The 19,204-nt window shown below is 43.9% G+C and overlaps 1 long non-coding RNA gene across 14 annotated transcripts; it reads left to right on the top strand.

Moving 5' to 3' along the window:
- The first annotated feature begins 35 nt into the window (after positions 1–35).
- LOC148224960 (uncharacterized) lies at positions 36–11,875 on the top strand. 14 transcript variants are annotated; one of them, XR_015801811.1, is made up of 5 exons: positions 78–138; positions 9,311–9,411; positions 9,651–9,697; positions 9,827–9,988; positions 11,738–11,875. It is a non-coding gene; the product is annotated as an uncharacterized LOC148224960 (long non-coding RNA). The 14 variants fall into 14 exon arrangements; XR_015801813.1 differs by having other exon boundaries at positions 36–138; positions 9,311–9,399; positions 9,827–11,875; XR_015801810.1 differs by having other exon boundaries at positions 9,827–11,875.
- The last annotated feature ends 7,329 nt before the right edge of the window (positions 11,876–19,204 follow it).

The raw sequence follows: 19,204 nt of genomic DNA, 5'->3' as shown, positions 1-19,204 counted from the left end.
GGGAGGCGGGCGGGAGGCAGCGGAGAGGCGGGAAAGGGGCGCTCCCACCGCCCGCGGCTGCCGGACGGGGCGGGCGAGGCGCTGCTACCGAGGCGGGGGCGACGCCAGGGCGGGGACGATGCCGGCTGGGAGTGACAGGTGATGCCGGGGCGGGGGCGATGGGTCATATTGCCCGGGAGTGACAGATGATGCCGGGGCGAAGGCGGTGGGTGATGCCGTTCGGGAGCGATGGGCGATGCCGGCCGGGAGGGTGATGCCAGCCGGGAGGGATGGGAGATGCCGAGGCTGGAGCGATGGGTGATGCCAGCCAGGAGCGATGGACTATGCCGGTCCGGGTCCGGCAAGCGCGTTCAGTGCCCGCCCAGCGCCCCTCGTCCGCCGCCGCCACACCTGCGCTCGGTGAGCGCTCCTCGGCGGCCGCCCGGGGTGGCTGTGGCTGGACCGGATCTCTGGACCGCCGGGCTGAGACAGTGAGAGCCTGACACAGGAGAGGGGTTGACCCGGTTCTGGTGTCCGGCTCGTCCTGCTGTGGGGCTGTTCCTTCACACAGAGAAGTCGGTGCATCACTTTTGCACGACTCGTCTGTACATCCCCGAGGAAAATGGGTTAGTTGGATTTTCTATCCTCCCCCGCCCCACTGCTATCAGATATGCTGCCATTTGGCTCAGGGATGAATGCTGGGTCTGCTGGAGAGATCCAGGGGCTGGAAGAGTGGCCGGAGAGCTTCTGAGTTATTCCTGGCTGTGGAATGGCCCCTCGGGGGCTGCTGCAGCCAAACCTAAAGGATGGAGCCAAATCCAAACGAGGGCAGGCCGAGGCCAATTTACATGGGAAGCTAAGCAAGTCTCCAGCAGACCAGCAGTGGCACAAGGCCATCTTTGGCCCCTTTCCTTCATGCGTGAGCCAAGCAGAGCTTAGGAGGAACAGAAAATTTAGGTCAGTGAATAGATTCCAGTTAAAATAAATAAAAGAAAAAAAGGGGAAAATCTTGAATTAGATATTAAGAACAACTCTTTCATGATACAAATACTCAGTTGTCACTTCTGCCCCTGATGATGTGAACTTCTGCACCATAAGTGAATTTCTCACCAAAGATGTGTGACTTATGGGCACCTGGTAATCTCTGGTACTGTCTCTAGACATGCAGCCTCAGTAATTGAGGACCTTCCCAAAGAGAGGTAGAAGGTGCAGCTTGCTGGAGGCTCCAGGCAGGAACCAGCAGCTGGCACAGTAGTAGCAAGCCCCAGAGCACTGTCCTTTGGATGTTGAAAGACCTTTCTGAAGTCGTGATTGGCTTCTCTCAGCTTCGTGCTGGCTGCTTGTTTCAGCCAAATACCTTCAACCCTGAGCATTTCCTCACTTGCACTTTCACACCCTCATTTTGATTCAACTGATCTGTTCTTTCTCTTTCCATCTTTTGTTTTATGGGGTTTATTATCTCAGAGATATTTGCTTTCACCCTCTGATTTTGGTTTTGACATTCTCTTCAGTGCCATTTTGCCATGTTTACATTCCAGATACCCACCCACTACTCTGTGTTTTTACTGTGTTCCTTGAAGTCCATTTTCTGGCTTATTCCCCATGGTACCATGTGTGGTTTGTACCACACAGACCTTGGCAGTCTCGAGCGTTGAAAATATGAAAATGCCCTGCAAATGGCTAGGACATCTCATTCACATGTTATTTTCTGTAATAAACTGGCTTCTGTTGGCCCATTGATAGGGTTGACAGTGTTAACTAAGGATTTTCCAGCATAATTTCTCTTGGTTCTAGAAAAGTGTATTTCCTAAACGATTTTGTAAGTTAAATTTTGAAAGTTTTATTTTTCATTCTGACATAATTTATTTAACATTCTGGAGGTGCTTTCTTCATCTTTTCAGTCTTCTTTTCAAATTAAAAATGCTCTCTCATTTTGAGGACCTCAGGAAAGAAAACTGTATCTCTGCCAGTTTCAGTGGCAAAGGATTTAAGAAAAATACAGACTTTATAAGAAAATGAGTTGAGGTAGCAACATTTTTCTACATGAGTGTCAAAAGGGAGTCAGTAAAGACATGCTAAGAAGGAACACCTTCTGTGCTCTGGGGAGCCTTCTGTTGAAACAAGGAGAGCTTAGCAAATGCCACACAGCAATTGAGCAAGAAATGAGGATGACAGTTTCTGCTGTACTTCTTTTGTATGAGTATTAAACCATCAAAGCCAAAGGGAGAGATACATTGAAAAAACACATGCTTCTTGTAACTGCAAATCCCCCAAATCTTAAACTGGTCATGGGTTCATGTACAAAAGTTTCATGCTTTCAGGTTGTGCTTTGTATCTTTTTCTCTCAAACAAGCACAGATTCAGTCCTAATACAACTGGAGGAGAAGCTGGGCTGATTTTCAGGTGTAGTTCACATGTTTCTCACCAAATCATTTGAGATCTGCCCTCCTCTTCAGTCCCAGAGCAAAAGTGGGCCTCCAGTGTGGGTCTTCAGCTTGAAAAAATATGTGAATTTCCCCCTCTCACTCCTCTGCACTTCTGCAGCTCCTTGGTTTGTTTGCCTTGGACATGCTGTGCCACCTCTTTGCTCTATAAATCTGATGCCACAAGCCAAGGACCAGGAAAAATGTATGGATTGTACAAGGAAGGGATATTATCCTGGTGTTATAGGTGGAGCAGGGTGCTGAAGCCTTGAAGCTGTTTATTCTGTATTAGTAAATTCACCATTCTGGAACACATATTCTGGAGATTTGCTTGTTGTACATATTGATAAAATGTCTCATCATAGAATAAATAGGCTTGGGAGGAACTTTAGGATCTAGTTCAACCTATGCTCAATATGGCAGCTATTGGTGTCCTTGTTCATGTATGCTGGTCCACTTCTGCCTGTTTATTTACAGATTCCTTCAGGGAATCCAAGTGCCTGATTATTTCCAAGAGAATACAATAGTCTGTCTTCAGTTGTCATGTAGGGACTGGAGGCATCTCCAAACAAATGGATTGATCTGTCATTTGTACATTCTATGCTTTTTTAGTGAGGTACCAGTTTTGTATGCCTTCAGGATTTTGGGATACCCATGTGGCTGCAGTTTAGTTCTCAGTATTCCATGTCTCTCCTGAGCTCAGGGTGAACACAGGGCTGCATACACAGGACTCAGCTTCAGTAGGAGAGTTGAATTAAATAGTTGTGCTAGAGGGTTTTTTCAAGGGTGGTTTGAGCAAACCTGCTATTAAATCCAAACTCAGTTCCTGCCCTACCTATCAAAATCAGCCCTTGGTTCTTTACTACCCAGTGCTGCTTTTCCCTCCCCAGAGTTTTGCTGCTGCAGGTCAGCTTTGCAGTTAGGTCCTTTCCTGCCTGGATAGGCTTTGTCCCAGGAATCTACACTCCTGTCCAAGAGGCTCTGGATTTAGAGCCCAGCTGTGCAGACAGTTCACTTTTGATGGGCAGCTGGCCCTGGGGCATTTGGCAGAAAGGAATTAATTAGGCTGAGCTGTTTCATGCCCACATCAGAAAATAAGTATTTATATTTCCAGTATTCTCTGTTGAGGATTCTTGGCGGGGGGAGTGGTAGTGAAAGGGAGGGAGGGAATTATCACTGCACTGCAGAGAGCATGCTAGTAGCCAAAATCTGGAGTGGTCTGACCAGTAGTCATGCAATGGAGGCAGTCCTAAGGGTTTCATAGCATTGTTATTTGGTAGCCAAATTGCCCCAGCAGTTGCTGGTTGCCCAATATATTCTGGTATTCTTAATACCATAAGTATTTCTTTTATTTTCAGGTTGAGCTACCCTGTTCTGTATGGACTCCACTTACAAAGCTACACACAAGGTTTTGTAGTTTTTGCTCTGTAACGATCATTTGACAGAGGTATGATTACCTGTTTTGAAAATGAACTGTTCTTGGCATTGCACAACAGAATCTCTTTTCTTGAGTCAACCTTTTCTCCTGTTACCTGTGTATAGTTGATAATACAAATACAATTTCTGCATAACCTAAGTTTTGGTGCATTCATTGCCATTTCTTCACAATGGAAGTTACACATCAGAAGAAGACAGGGCTGCACTGAATTACCTTTTGGTTCAAGAGCACACTGAATTTTTGTCCACCACTCAGATTGATAAAATTTAGTAATTTAACAGGTGTTGAATTTCTTTGAGACTGTCATAATTACCAAATATGGTAGAAATTGGCTAACATGAGAAATTATGGGATAGTGGGAAATGCTGAATAGGTACTTGGACAGTCATGCATGTCTCTTCCTTACGAGACAAGACTCGAAGTTTTTGGGATTTTTTTTGTTGTTTTTTGGCAATTTAAAACTTTTGAAACATGATACTGAAAGTGTGGGTAGATGTACTCATTGCTTACAGAATTGATTTTTATTAAAGAATGTCGCATTTTCCCGACGGAGAGGTAGGGTAGTTTTGATAAGGATTTCAGCTTAGGTAGAAACATAACAGCTCTTACAGAATCTCTGAAGAGAATATTGCATTTTTCAGTATCTTTATGTAGAACTACCTGTGATGAGTGAATCACTCTTCAGCTGTTCACTAATGGCAGGGCTTTCTGCAGAGCAGGAAGTTTGAAATTCAGAGTTTTGACTTAATTGGTCAAAAATGGCAGTACCTTGCTATTTCCTATCTGGAACTTGTTTCCATAGGCTTTGTTATCACCGGTGTTCCTTCCCTTGGCTCAAGCCTGTTCAAATTAACAAGATGGTGGAACTCTTTTCTCAGACATGTCTATCACAATTAACAGTTTCTTTGTCCAGCAGGTTATCCCTTTTTAAAAAAAAAAAAAAAGTTCAAAGTGATTTCTACTGAAAACAAGTACTCTTGTATGCTTGTAGAGCAGTCGTTCATCTGCAGTTCTCTGCATGGGTCTGGCATTGTCTGATAGAATAAGGAAGAAAATAATCCCACTGGGCATTCTACTGTTGATATTTAAACCAAATACTTCTTTTTGTCTAATTAATTAGTCTGTCAGTACAACATATATTGTAAATTCTAAATTTCCTTAAGTGCATCTTTTCTACAATAGATGTCAGTGTGATAGCCAAGATTTTAATTGTAACATTTTTGTCACAGCCGGAATTTGGAAGCATTTCAAAGTACAGGAACAAAAATCAATACCTGAAGTCAACTAGTACATTTTGCTATTGCCTTGGTGTTAGCTGATCTCAATAATTGCTGTGATGGAAATAATAGACTTTTATTAACAAACCATGCTTCTACTTGCCAAGGCAGGGACCTCACCAGGAGGCCTACAGCAGGTGATGAAGGGAGCTGGGAACAGTGACTGTGCCTTGGGCACTGAGGAATGATGCAAATTGCTGGGATTTCAGGCTGTAACACTGAGTGTGATAAGAAAACATCATGGAGTCTTACATACAACTAATGATGATAAGGATAATAGTGGTTTTATGTCCTTGAGGGAAGCTAGCACCTGCAGAAACAAGTTATCCTTTAATGATATGCCTAGGAAGTTAGATACATGATAATGAAAATGGAAGATTTCCAACTTGTGAATCATCAAAGCTAGTGCAGTGTTTGACCTTCTTTAAAATTTCCATCTTGGCCATGCTTTGACCAGGTCTTGCTCTCTTACTTTGACATATTCCATAGTGCCATGTGATAATGGTTGTGTGTTACAAGACGTGTACATACACACGGACACACACAAATACAACATTGTCCATAAGCAAAACCTCTCCCAAGTTTTTAGGTGTTTGCTTTATTGTTTTGGTGGGATTTTTTTTTTTTTTTGTTTGAGGGTTTCTTTTGGGTTTTTTTGGGGGTTTTGTTTTGGTTTTGTTTTTTTCGTGTCAAATTAACAAAACTGTAAGACAAGGCTGAGTTTACAAAAATGAAAACTTTAATAGGAGACTTTTCCTGAGAACCTTCTAGCCCAGCTGTTTTCAGTTTTCTCTAAGAAGTAAGCAGCCTAAGTTAGGTAACACAGAGTCATGCAAATTCACATAGGTCCAGTTTTGTGTGCCTGAGAGTAGCCTGGTCTAGATGCTTTTAGAAATCTGCAGAATACTGACTGCTCTCCACTGCTGTGTTATCACTTACAGCTGCAAACCTAGGAAAGCATAAAATAATCTGACTTTGGGTGTATAGTTCTTGTCCACTCAAAGAATGAAACAGTTGGCTTAACTAATATTGAAAATTAATAAGGTTGATACTCAAAATACTGCAGTCTCCTCAATAGTATTTTTTTTTTTATTGACACATTTTAAAGTCAATTCACCATAGAGGATGACAGAATGGCTGAGGTTGGAGGTGGTCCAGCCTCACTCTGGTCCAAGTCCCCTCCCCTTCTCAAGCAGGTCACTCAGGGCCAGTTGCCCAGAGCTGTGTCCAGGTGGCTTTGGAATATCTGAGCACAGAGAGTCCACAATATCCCTGGACAGCACGCACTAGTGCTCAGAAACCCTCACAGTAAAAACGTGTTTCCTGATGTTCAGACAGAACTGTGTTTCAGTTTGTGCCTTTTGCATCTTGTGCTGTCACTGGGAACTACTTAGAAAATCCTGGCTCTGTCCTGTTTGCATTTTCCTTCCAAGTGTTTCTGACATGGTCCTTCCCTGAGTCTTCTTTTCTGCAGGTCAAGCAGTCCCAGATCTCTCAGCCTTCCCTTCTGGGAGAGGTGTTTCAGGCCCTTTAAAATCATAGTGACTCTTTGCTGGACTCTCTCCAGTAGCTCCATATCTGCCCTGTCCTGGGGAGCCCAGAACTAGACACAGTGCTCCAGTACAATTCCTATTCTACTTAAGTTTGACAATCCATAGGAGTTTGCTTGGGTTTTATGTAAATGTTGCAGCTGAAGTGAAAATAGGTCTCAAAAGAGAAAATAATTAAGGAGGCCAGAGTTCTTCTTAATCCTGAAACAATGCATGGAATGTTCTCTTTAAATACAGTGATAATATTTTCTTGGGAAAGTGCCAAGAACATTTCAAAATCAATTTCTGTTCACATTCATTTACAGCTCTTGCACTTATTGCACCGTCTGTCTTCATTTCACTGCTCTGTACTACTCTGATGGGATGCACAGAGCTCTGCTAAACTGTGCTAAAGATCCATCTGTAACAGTTTATGCTATTTTGCTTGTTAAGCATCCAAGAAGGAGGTAACAGAAATATTAAAAGTACTGTACTCTGATTTGGATTTTTTTTGTAGGAGCAAGTTTTATGGCTATTTTAAAGTTATAAATTAAAATAATATGAAGTGTTATTATTGGACTTTGAACAAAAATATTTTGCTTTGGTTTTGCACCCTCAAGAGTGTAAACTATGTCAAGGAAATAGTTACATCTAGGATTTATCTTGCATATGTGAATGGTCCCTCACTGCTCTCAGTACTGTTCACAACATCATAGTCTAAGTTTGTTTCAGAATACTGTTAAGCATTTTTGTATTTCTAGTGTTTGGTTTTCAAACAGTTTTCTTAAAAAAATGGAGGGAGAGGATATATAAAAATAATTCACAGCTTCATGAATTATGCAAGGAGACATTCTAGTTGATAAGGCAAAATGTTCAGGTACTAAGATATAAATTTGGATGGGATATTACAAAATTAGGCTCTGATTCAGTAACCATATGGGTCAGAATTATTGCTTAGAGACTTGATATAAAAAGCTCATGCTTGAGTGGATCAGACCAATACTGCTGTAGAACAAGATTCCCCCTTCCAGCTTTCTGTAAGTTGAGATTTCTCTGAAGTAAGCAGAATTAAGACTGTTTAAAGGGCATTTTAAGGCACTTAAGACTTCACAAAGTGATACTAGTGAATGACTGAAAAAACCCACTTTATTTCCCATACAAACATGATTATTAAAACTTCTCTGTGTAAGGCAGATGATTCAAATCCTTTAATGATGAAAAAGGCTATGTAGATAAAGGAAATTATATGTATGTAATAGTTATACACCAACTTACATTTTATACATATATATATGTATGTATAAGCTCAAATTGGAAAATAAAACCTGTGGTGAATCTGTAAATAATTTTTAAATGGACCTCTTCCTTTCTCTGATTATTACTATTATTATTACACCTCATTATAAACAAATGAATCCAGTGTACTTATTTAGTGCTTGGTTTACTTGCAGGTTTCCACCATGCTGTTTGTAAAGCCAGCCTTTTTTGTGCCACAGCATCGTTTTCATCATTTATGCAAAGAAGAGGCTCAACAGTATTTTTTAGAATTTCAACTAGTTGAGAAGGGTTTGCCTGCATTGGCTGCCTTCTCTTGCTGCTCTGTTCCCCTGTGTTAGAGGCAAATTATGAAGTAAAGCCATCAGTTCTCCCAGTCAGGCATTAATGCACAGTTCAGTGAGAAGCTTCTCCTTCTAAAGGGGTGCTGGGCTCGGTCAATAGTCACTGCAATAAAAGCTGTGTGCTTGGAGTGCAGCTGCTGATGCTGGCAGGGCTGGACTGGCTGCCTCTCTGCATGCCCCACATTGGGATGTTTGTTATTCACTGCACAGTGACTTTCACAGATGTCGGTGCTTTTTACCTACTGGGGAGAAATTAAACCTCTGCATGCTGGCCAGTGTACAAACTGTTCCCTCTCTTTAATGTCACTTTGCCTTCCAGCCCACGCTGGCTCTGAGGCTCAAGGCCCAGCTGGGGTGCTCAGTCAAATGTTTCCATATCCATCTTTGGATTTAGGCATTGTTATGCTCAGGAGACGGAGTTAGCTTTCAAATATTTCTTCTGATTAGAACAACCCTATCTCAGTAGGCAACCAGCCTGATGTTTTCAGTGACTCCCATTTGCATTAAGGTCCTGAACTCCTGTTTACATCAAGGTCCTGTTCTTGCATAATGTTTCCTGGAGCTGTGTCTGGATCAGCCTTTACTGTCACTCCAGTTGCTTTTCACTGCTTGGGTAGTTAAAAAAGATGGAAAAACTAGTATATTTGACCTCATCATGCACTGGAATTTTCCACTGGCACTCTCCCCACCATTGCCACGGAGAAAGGGTGAGAGAGGACATTTTCCAAGTGCTTTATGGCCCACTGATGACCTTTTCCGAAAATAGCACCTAAGTAACTTCTGGAACAAGGTAATGAATCTCCTACTCTTCCAGCCCCATATCCCTGGCACACACATCCTGGAGAGCATGGACACTCCTCGGTGGCAGGCTGGAAGTGGGCTGGGAAAGGAGCTCTGTGGAACTCGAGCAACATGTTGCTGCTAACACTGTATGTCCTTGGATCCCTGTTCTTCACCCTTTGGCCCACAGATGTGACTGTTCAACATGAGAGGCTGGGACAGACGATTACTTGTGTTTGTAACATTACTAATTATTTCTTTGTAGGTCCCACTTTAATCCTTGGCAGAAAATGAAAGTTTCTGAAAATCCATCTGTCTCCAGAATGCTGCAGAGGGAAGACAGTTCTGTTAAAGGTGACTTGCCAGGTGCAATTTCTTCCATCACCAAAACCTCTCCCTTGCTTTTTTTTTTTAGACGTTTACCCTCTTTGGTGCTTGCCTTGCGGGCCCAGAAAGCTCAGGGATTTTTTTTCCCCAAGAGTTCCAAGCAGAGGACAAGAAGGCGCTCTGATCACAGGGCAGAAGGGGTGGTACAGGAGCCAGGAAATTGTGCTGTGAAGTGCTACTGCCTCAATTAGTTTATTTTCTCCTCCCTTGACCCATAGGCTGGAAGAATAAGGGATGGCAGCTGGAGCACCTGGCAGTTTCTGGGGTAGGTTGCATCTACAAAGAAGGAAGACATGGTAAAACATGGCAGAAAAAAGGCATGTAGCCACGGGCAGGGACAAAGTGACATGAGCCAAATGTATCCGTGTGACACTCAGTGTGTGATGTTTTACAGGTCCTTCACATCAGAGGCACAAGGATCCTGCGTGGTTCTGGAGCATGTCCCTTAGGGCAGCATCAGCACGATTAAAGACTTTAAATGAAGCTCTTTTTGTTTAAATTAAAAAAAAAAAAAAAAAAAAAAGATGCTTCCTTCTTCCAGTACTTCCTCTTCTGTGTAAGTTGGGGTTTTACGATTTTAGGAATTAGTAATATCACTTCCAGCACGTGACATAACTGAGATAAGAATTCCTAAATGCATTTGGAATAAACAGCTCCGTGTTACTGAAAATAAGATCAGTTATGTGATTAAAATGAACGCAATCAAATTTGAAGCTTGAGGCACTGCAGCTAAACACACATATCTCTAATCAGCAAATTATGTCCTCCCAAGGAGCATCATAATTTCAAAATGGAGAAACTACATTAAAACTGTCTTCTTTAGCGAAGGAATGATTATGCAGAGGAATTTACAGTCACAGAAAGCGCCTTTTGAAGGGAATTCGCGGGATTTTCCCGATCCATCCCCACGGCGCCTCTCAGGCTCTGGTACAAGGGCGACCCCTGGCGGTCAGACCCGGCCATAGCCGGCCCTGCGATTCCTGGAAAATCCTCGCGTCCTGGGAAAAGCCCGGCTGCTCCCTCGGGAACTGGAGCACTGCAGTGTTTCTATTGGCCTCAGGAACTTAGAGAACTGAGAAAGGGGAAGAGGTAAAGGAAGAGGGAAAGAACAAGCACAAAGAGGGAAGAAAAGATTATTTACATGTTACATTTTATGCTTCTCTTTGACATTTGCACGCACAAGTAGTTTCTTATAAACTTTACAAGTTCATAGAATCAAAGAATCGTTAGGGTTAGAAGGGACCTCTGGAAATCACCCAGTCCAGCCCTCCTGCCCAAAGCTGTGTCACCTGGAGCAGGTGACGCAGGAAGGCATCCAGGTGGGTTTGGAATGTCTCCTGAGAGGGAGACTCCATGACCTCCCTGGGCAGCCTGTTCCAGTGCTCTGCCAGCTTTGACATCAACTTCTTCCTCATGTTGAGGTAGAACTCCTTGTGTTTCATTTTTTGGCCTATGCTCCTCATTCTGTCACTGGGTCACTATAGAGAGTCTGGCACATCCTCTTGGCACTGCCTTTGTGATATTTATATGAATTGCTGAGATCCCCTCTCAGTCTTCTCCCCAGCTCCTGGAGTCTCTTCTCACAAGAGAGATGCCCCAGACCCCTCCTCACCGTTGTGGCCTCTGCTGGACCATCTCCAATAGCTCCATGTCTCTGTACTGAGGAGCCCAGACCTGGACACAGCACTGCAGGTGTGGCCCTCTAGGGCTGAGCAGGGGGAAAGGATCCCCTCCCTGACCTGCTGCCCACACTCTTCCCAGTGCACCCCATGATCCCATTGGCTCTCCTGGCTGCAAGGACACACTGGCAGCTCAAGGTCAATTTGTCACCAGCCAAGACTCCCTGGTCCTTCTCTGCAGAGCTGCTCTCCAGCAGGTCAGCCTGTGCTGGTACTCGGAGCTGTTCCTCCCTAGGTGCAGGATCCTACACTTACCTTTGTTGAACCTCATTCAATTTCTCTCTGCTCCACTCTCCAGCCTGTCAAGGTCTCACAGAACAGCAGTACAGCCTTCAGGTAGATGGGCCACTCCCCCCAGTTCTGAATTGTCAGTAAACTTGCTTAGGGTGCATTTGATCCCTTTGTCCAGGTCTTTCTGTTATTCTTTCCTTCGAGGCATCTTATTTAAAATACCAATGATGTTATAGGGTAGTGGCACTCTCCCAGAATTAAAAATGCATATTGTATTTATGTTTACAGGCTGACATGTGAAATGTTCTCAATTATACATACAAACTCTGCATGTCTTGAAATTTGCTGTGTTTAATGGGGATATGAATGAAAATGCTTTTCATTTTATTGTGCAGCTTACCTGTACAACAGTGTACAAGCCTGCTCTCAGGACTGACATCCATGAAGATGATCATGAGACAATACTCAGATCCCTTGACATGTGAAACTAAAAAGGTGCAAAACTTTAATAAATACATGAAAAGCTAATAATACTTGATTGCCATGTCCTAAAAGTTTAGTCCTAAGAGAATTTATGTGGGAATGACATTTAGATAACACAGTGGCCTCTGCAGGACTTTGGGTGTTCCAGTTTGTGGAACAACCATCCTATAAAGAACATCTTGAGGAAAAGACCCTCTGCTGGAACCGCTGATTTCAGCAGAATCTTTTGAAGCAAGTTCACAGATATTCCAAGGCATGGGAAAGGATCCTGGGAAGAAGAGACAGCAAGAACACCAGGAGAAGACAGGGAGGTGCCAAGTGTATAAGCACACATGTAACCACTGCAAACATCAATGGGAGCACAAACTTCATCTCTGTTACAGAGGAGAGATGGAGCCCTCCCCCAGTACAGTCTTGCTCAGGCTCTCACAGACACAGGATTTCTCAAAGCAAATCAACAATTTTATTAGCAGGTGGACAAGGGGGAAATCTCTTTTGTATCTCCTGGTAGGGGGAGCATCACAACTGGGACCATTTGCAGAGGCTGTTCAGGAAGCAGGGGTTTAGACTCTGCCTCCTCAGGTGAGAGAGGAGGAAGCACAGCACATGGCTGCAGTGGTATCAGCAGATCTCCCCCAGTGCCCAGCTCTGGTGGAAAAAATGCACAGTGGTTGGTCTCAGGGATCTCAAACTTTATTTGTGGGAAGGATGAGGCAAAAGCAGCGGAGGTCCCTACCTTATCTACGGGCTTGTCCTGCCAGTTCTCCTCCATCTGCTCCTGGGTACTGCAGGTGGTGGCTGCCACTGCCAGAATCAGCTCTCTTCTTAGAGGGCAGCCAGTAGATCCCAAAGAGCGCGAGGATCATTTTGACACAGCTCCAGAACCACCCCTGCTGGCAGGCTGAGCAGAGCACGCTTTCCTGGGTGGGTGTGCTCTGCTCCTGCATCCTCTGCTCCATCTTCTGCAGATTGACCATCTCTTGGCTGCGCTGCTCCTCATGCTGCCTCAGGAGCTCTTCAGTGACCTTCACTGATGGGAGATCCACACTCAGTGCATATTGGAAGATGCCTGCCAGCGTCAGGACTTCGGTGATGCTTCCTGCCATGGCCTGGAGGAGGAGGGAGAGAATGGGCTTAACAGGGCTGGATGATGGAGAGATGGTGGCTGGGACAGTGGGGGCAGGAGATGGAGGACCACGGATGGGTGGGAGGGAGGTGCAGGAGCCTGGAGGCAGTCAGGAGAAGGCTGGGGAACTCCTTGGGGATGGGGGCACATCCCCACAGGCACTAGCTGTAGCTGGCAGCCCTGGGCTCCTCTGTACCTGCACTTCCTGAAACATCTCCACAGCCCCTGCACCCTTTCCCCAGCCTTAGAAGCTCCCCTGAATGCTGGTGCTTCTTGTCTGTCCCTCAATCCAGCCTTCCCCCAGCCTGTCCCAGTCACTGCTGCCTCATGCAGTGACACTGCCACATCGGCTATCTGGGGATGTGTCCCCCTCCTCTCATGTCAGAGACACTGAGCACCACAGCGACACCCTGCCCAGCCAGCTGGGGCTTTGGATGGAATGCACATGGAGCCAGAGACTTTATGACCTTTGGAAGAAAGGGCAGCCCCTCAGGAGCACTGCCCGGCTGTCATGGGGTTGTGCAGGGAGAAAATCAGAAGGGCCAAAGCCCAAATAGAACTTAATCTTAACTGCCATATAAGAGAATAAAAATGTTTCTATAAATTCATTAGCAACAAGAGGAGGGCTCAGAAGAATCTCCATCCTTTACTAGAGGGGGGTGAAATACAGTGAAAAAAAATTAGGAAGAGACTGAGGTATTTAATGCCTTCTTTGCCTCAATCTTTAGAGTAAGGCCAGTTTTTCTCTGTGTACCCAGGCCCCTGAACTGGAAAACAGAGATGAGGAGCAGGCAGGAAACAACACCTGGGCAGAGGCACCCAAGTGGGATGCAGGCACTGTTAAACTCAGCCCGTACTAGAGGATACCTGCCCTGCTGTTCACACAGACTAACCAGGAATTATTCCCAGCTGCCCAGTCACTTGAGCAATTTACAATCTTTCTCACCAGCCAAGTCATCTGGCTGTGCTGCTTCTCATGCTGCCTCAGGACCTTTTCTGTGGCCTTCACTGCCTGGGCATCAGCTCTCAGCCCGTACTGGAGGATGGCCAGCACCAGCAGGATTTTGATGATCTTTCCAGCCATGGCCTGGAGGAGGAGGAGGAGGGAGAGAAGGGGCTCAGTGGGGTCGGGTGGCAGGGAGGGTGGCTGGGGCAGTGGGGCAGGAAACAGGGCCCAGGGACAGGGCACTGGCCGCAGTGGTGGCACTGCCCTGCCCCAGTGTCCTCCAGAGCCCTGCCCGCTGTCCCCAGCCCTGGGAGCTCCCCAGTGGCCCGGCCTGGCCCTCGCCCAGCCCAGCCTTGCCCCTGCCTGCCGCCCTCACCGCTGCCGGGGCCGCACTGCAGCCGTGACAGCGCAGAGCTGGGACCTGGGGACGTGTCCCCTCACATGTCACAGAGGGACATGTCAGCAGGGCTCCACGGCCACACCCTGCCCAGCCAGCTCTGGAACTCAGGGGGAATTCAGATGGAACCAGGAAGTTCATGGCCTTTGGAGAAGGGGCAGCCACTCAAGAGCACTGCACAGCCTTCATGGGGTTGTGCAGGGAGAAAATCAGGAGGGCCAAAGCCTGACAGCAAGTTAATTTGGCCCTAAAAGACGATGAAATCTATTTCCATAAGTATACTGGTAACAAAAAGAGGGCTCAGGAGAATCTCCAGCCTTTAATGGATAGGGAGAAGCACAGTGACAAAGGAGGAGGAAGATCTGAAGTACTTAATGTAAGGCCTGCTACACCAGCCTTATCTCCTCCCAGCATAAAATGACCCACTCAGCAGATGAGGGAGAGTTTGTGGGTCCTGATCCCCTGGAGTGCAGTAAAGCCTTTGACACTGTTTCCCACACCATTCTCCTGGAGATGGCTCATGGCTTGGATGGGTAAAACACTGGCTGTGGGGCCAGGCTCAGAGAGGGGTGGGGAATGGAGGCACATCCAGCTGGGGACAGACCCCGGGGTGGCACCCAGGGCTCGGCTTTGGGGCCAGTCCTGTTTTATGAGGAGCGACTGAGGGAGCTGGGGGTGTCTACTGTTTATTGTGGACAAATAGGGTCTAGGGGGAAACCTTGTCAGTCTCTACAATTACCCATAAGGAGGTTTTAGGCAGGTGGGATGTGATATCTTCTCCAAAGTAGCAGGCAACTGGACAAAATGAAATGGCTTCAGGTTGTGCTAGGGGAGGTTTAGATTGGATATCAGGTTAATTTTCTTCACCAAAAATATTGTCAAGCATTAGAACAGGAGGAGCCCAGGGAAGAGGCTGAGTCACCATTCCTGAAGGGTGATAAAATACATATAGATATTTCACTTAGGGACATGGTATAGTGCTGGACTTGGGAGTCCTGGGTTAACAGTTGGATCTTAGTGATTTTTCCAACCTAAATGATTCTTTGAGTCTGTGATTTTATTGTAGCAGTCTAATGTGATAACTAGGCTCAATGCAAATCCTCACCTGATCTTCATTTGACAACTCCTGTCACTTTCCATGTATCTTCCTATGTATATATCTAAGTCAAAATTCCCCCGAACCACTGGATGTATTTTGTGTGGCTGCTGATTACTTTCAAAGTTGTTATTTCATCAACCAAAGTTTGTCCAAGCAAACTTTAAATCTGTCAAATCATCTTAAGGCTGGAGTGTTGTCAGGATATGTGGCAAAACAATGAAAAAGGCCTGCAGAAACAAATATGATGCTGTGCACTGCTCTTCCATCTTCAATTTCCCCGTGCTATACTGTATTTTTGGCTTCTGTTGTCAGAATGCTTAAAACATTAGGTTTCAGCCCTCTGCTTGTAGCTTCCTAGATTGTACTTCAGTGTACATAATAAAGATTGAATATTTGCTCCTGGAATAAAAGTTACCTAATCAGGTGATTTGGATACAGATTCACAAATCAGAGAATCTCATCTGAGTTCTTGTTTTAGCCAATGGTCTGCTGTGTACCTTCAGTGTCTGTGGCAATTTCTCAGTTACAGGGTAGGGAGACTAGGACGTGATTTCCATCCTAAAGAGGAGTGCTGCTGTGAGAGGCTGAAATCCTGAAAGAGTTAATGTAAACCTGAGAGAGTTCATGTCTCAAACACCGGGCAGAAGAGAAAAGGAAAGTTACCATGCCAACGAGTTAAGGTGATATTAGGAGAGGGTCTTGGAGGCAGGATAGCGCTTTTTTGAGACCACCCTCCTTATCTTGGGTAACTAGCTCTAAAACCAGATTTGGAGAGCATTGCAGCTGTGTCTCTGACAGGGGAATTGAAACTATTGAGTTCAATTGAGAAAACCCAACCCCCTCTGAAAAGTTTGAGAATAACAAAATGTGCCTGCACAAGCAGTGTTCTGTAAACAGCACTGCAGAGGGGGCTGTGTGTGCACCCACCATCCACAGGAACTGCACCAGAGATGGTGCTGGAACCCTGGGTGGTGACACGGATCCTTTACCTCTAATTTTCATGTCTTCTTCATTTCTTCCTCTTCTTAAAAGTTTAATGTCGTGCTGCTACAGGCTGTTCAATGGCGTTTAAGTCGATGGTGCTGTGGGCGGTTCAGAAATTTTAAGTTCTTGCTGACATGGACTGTTCAAACTATCAAAAGGTTTAAAAGATTAAATTGCTGCTTCCATAGCTAAAACTTTCTAATTGGTCGTTTGGCGTTGTTCTGCCTTAATTTAGTCCAAGAGTATCCTCAACATCAGTTGCCCAGAGGAGGAAGTCCAGGCCTGCCCTCTCCAGATTCAACATTTTGCTATCCCAGAGCAGGAGGCCCAGGTACCTGACAGCTGCTCAGGTGGAAAATATTCTGAAATCTTGCAGTGATTTGATGATATATAATTATATAATATATATATAATATCTATAATATATATATATTATATTTTATTATATTTTAATTTCCCTTGATAAATAATATCTCTAAATTGAAAGTGAAATATTATTGAGACATACAAAAGTGACATTTTATTTTTGCAAGTCAAACTAGGGCTTATTTGAATTCCTCTGACTTGGTATTGAGCTTTTTCAAATGAGATAAAAGTCTACCACTTTCAGTTGCATACTTGACTTTTTTAACATCACTGAGTAATGGCTGAAGCAACCAAAGAATGTGATGTCACTCTTATATTTTATGTATTTATTGCAAGGAATGCAAAGATTGGGCATTAGAACTATAAACAAGCTTTAAATAAAATGTTATTTATTAATTTATAAGATAAATTTTATATTTTATATACATTTTATTTATAATGTTTGCCAAACACATACGCCCATATGCACACTGGCTGCTTAAAATTTCTGGTGCACTGAATAACTGCAGCAACCCATTTGGAAAATGAGACAAAGGTAAACAAAAGAACCAAGATAAAATAATAATTTTCACATCTTTTACAATTATTTAATTGCTCCAGAATAGTTCCTTTAGACATTGTTCTCTTCACATCCTCAGAGAGAACAGCACATTTTTTCTGCTCACAGGCGTAAGCTGAACCATTGTTGTTCTTTTTATTCAGTATAAGGGAGATGAATTAATGTTTCTTCTTCGAGGAGAATTCAGCATCCTATGGCTAAAGTTGTCAGAATGATCAAATTCAACAGCAGTTTAAAATATATAACATAAGTCATCTGAAAAATAGAAATGAAAATTTTTGCCATGTTCCTATTCTTCATTAATTGAAAGCTGGCTGAAAGCTTGTAATCACTCATATTTTTCAAGGGATTGATTTCTCACTGAAGTGGCCAAGCAATGAAAATACTGCAAATCAACCTGACCTTCCTGTATTTTAGACCACAGAAAAATAGAAATACAGTTTGCTTTCGGGCACTTTTCATTACTTGATTAATAGAGCTGATTCAGATTTGGGTCAGTGCTTGTTCTCTCTCAAAGGACTGTTTACTCCCCACCCTTGTACAAGGTATGAAGTAAGGTCAAGCTTCACCCTTGCTGCTTGTTCCTGGTGAAGTAAATCAATTCCTTGGCCAGAATTAGGGCCTCAGCCCACCTACAGCAGACCTGCTGACAGAAAACATGAGTTTGAGTCATTATGTCGATTATTTTTAAGGTGTTTTATATAAAATTGGCGGCCTCAGTGAGAGTTTTCAAGGCCAGGTTCTGCAGCAGTGTATGTGGCAGTACACACACCTACTGCCTTCAATTCCTTCCTCACTCACTGCAAACCTTGCAGCTCAAATTGAGGCCAGCTCCCAATCATCTGCCATGTGAATTGTGCCAAGTGAACCCAAACTACCTTTTCAGTTCATAAACTATTCAGTCAGTCCCAGCTGGGACTGCAAAATATGAATGCTTGGTTATGATGTTGGTAACATACCCTTTTCATTCTCTTACATATGTATAAGGGAAATAGCAATACATTACTCAAAAGTACAGCTATATTATAAATTAGTGCTCTTAAAAACCTCAAACTTCTCCATCTCACTCTGCTGGAAGCCCATTTGACACTACAATCCTCTGTCTAATCCAAATAGTGGCCATTACAAAAACATTTCAGATTTTTCCCTGCCATAAATTTCTACCCTCTCCTTTCATATCCATCTGCCCTGTGGGAAATTTAAGTTCTTCCATATTACCTTCTCCTGGCAGTCAATATTCCATGTTGGATAAGTATTTATTAATGCAATGCAATTCAGAGATAAAATGCTAATGAACAAAGAGCTTTGGAGTCTCCCAGATTGTATATCCACTAGTTTAGAGAACTGGAGAGTGCTCACATATACAGCTTTAATCACAGAGGAGACTAGTGCCTAGAAGAATATTTTAAGGCACTTGAGAAATTTTACCTGTCTTGATCTTGAATTATCTTTCTCCTCTGTTTTACAGACAAGGATTAATACAGATATTTACACACAGAGGGAATAAAATATCCACCTCACAAAACACTGTTCAGATATTCTGAAAAATATTTAAAATACAATTTTTCATTAGAAAATAATATACACACACCTATCTGTACCAGATGTGTTTCTATAAGTACGAATTTGTGTCATGACACAAATAGTGCTTAGGTCTATTTGCAGGAGTAGGGATAAATGTGTTGTCTTTGGAGTCCAAACATCTGCGTAAAAGTGCTCAGAATGCTTCGTGCTAAGAAGCCCTAAGTGAAAAGAACTGAGATGAGTTTGTCTTGTAGGCCCAGTGCTGTGATGTGAACAAAAATGACACAATGTCAGAATTTTTGCCATTTGAGTTGGAACTATACCCATCACCTTTTAAAGAGGAAGAACCACAGTACTTTGTGAGCTGATTAAATTTTA

The sequence above is a fragment of the Sturnus vulgaris genome, chromosome 2, assembly GCF_052056855.1.
Source record: "Sturnus vulgaris isolate bStuVul1 chromosome 2, bStuVul1.hap1, whole genome shotgun sequence".
In the NCBI taxonomy this organism is placed as follows: Eukaryota; Metazoa; Chordata; class Aves; order Passeriformes; family Sturnidae; genus Sturnus; species Sturnus vulgaris.
The sequence above is the reverse complement of the archived record's forward strand: the minus strand, read 5'-3'. Positions and strand labels throughout refer to the sequence as shown.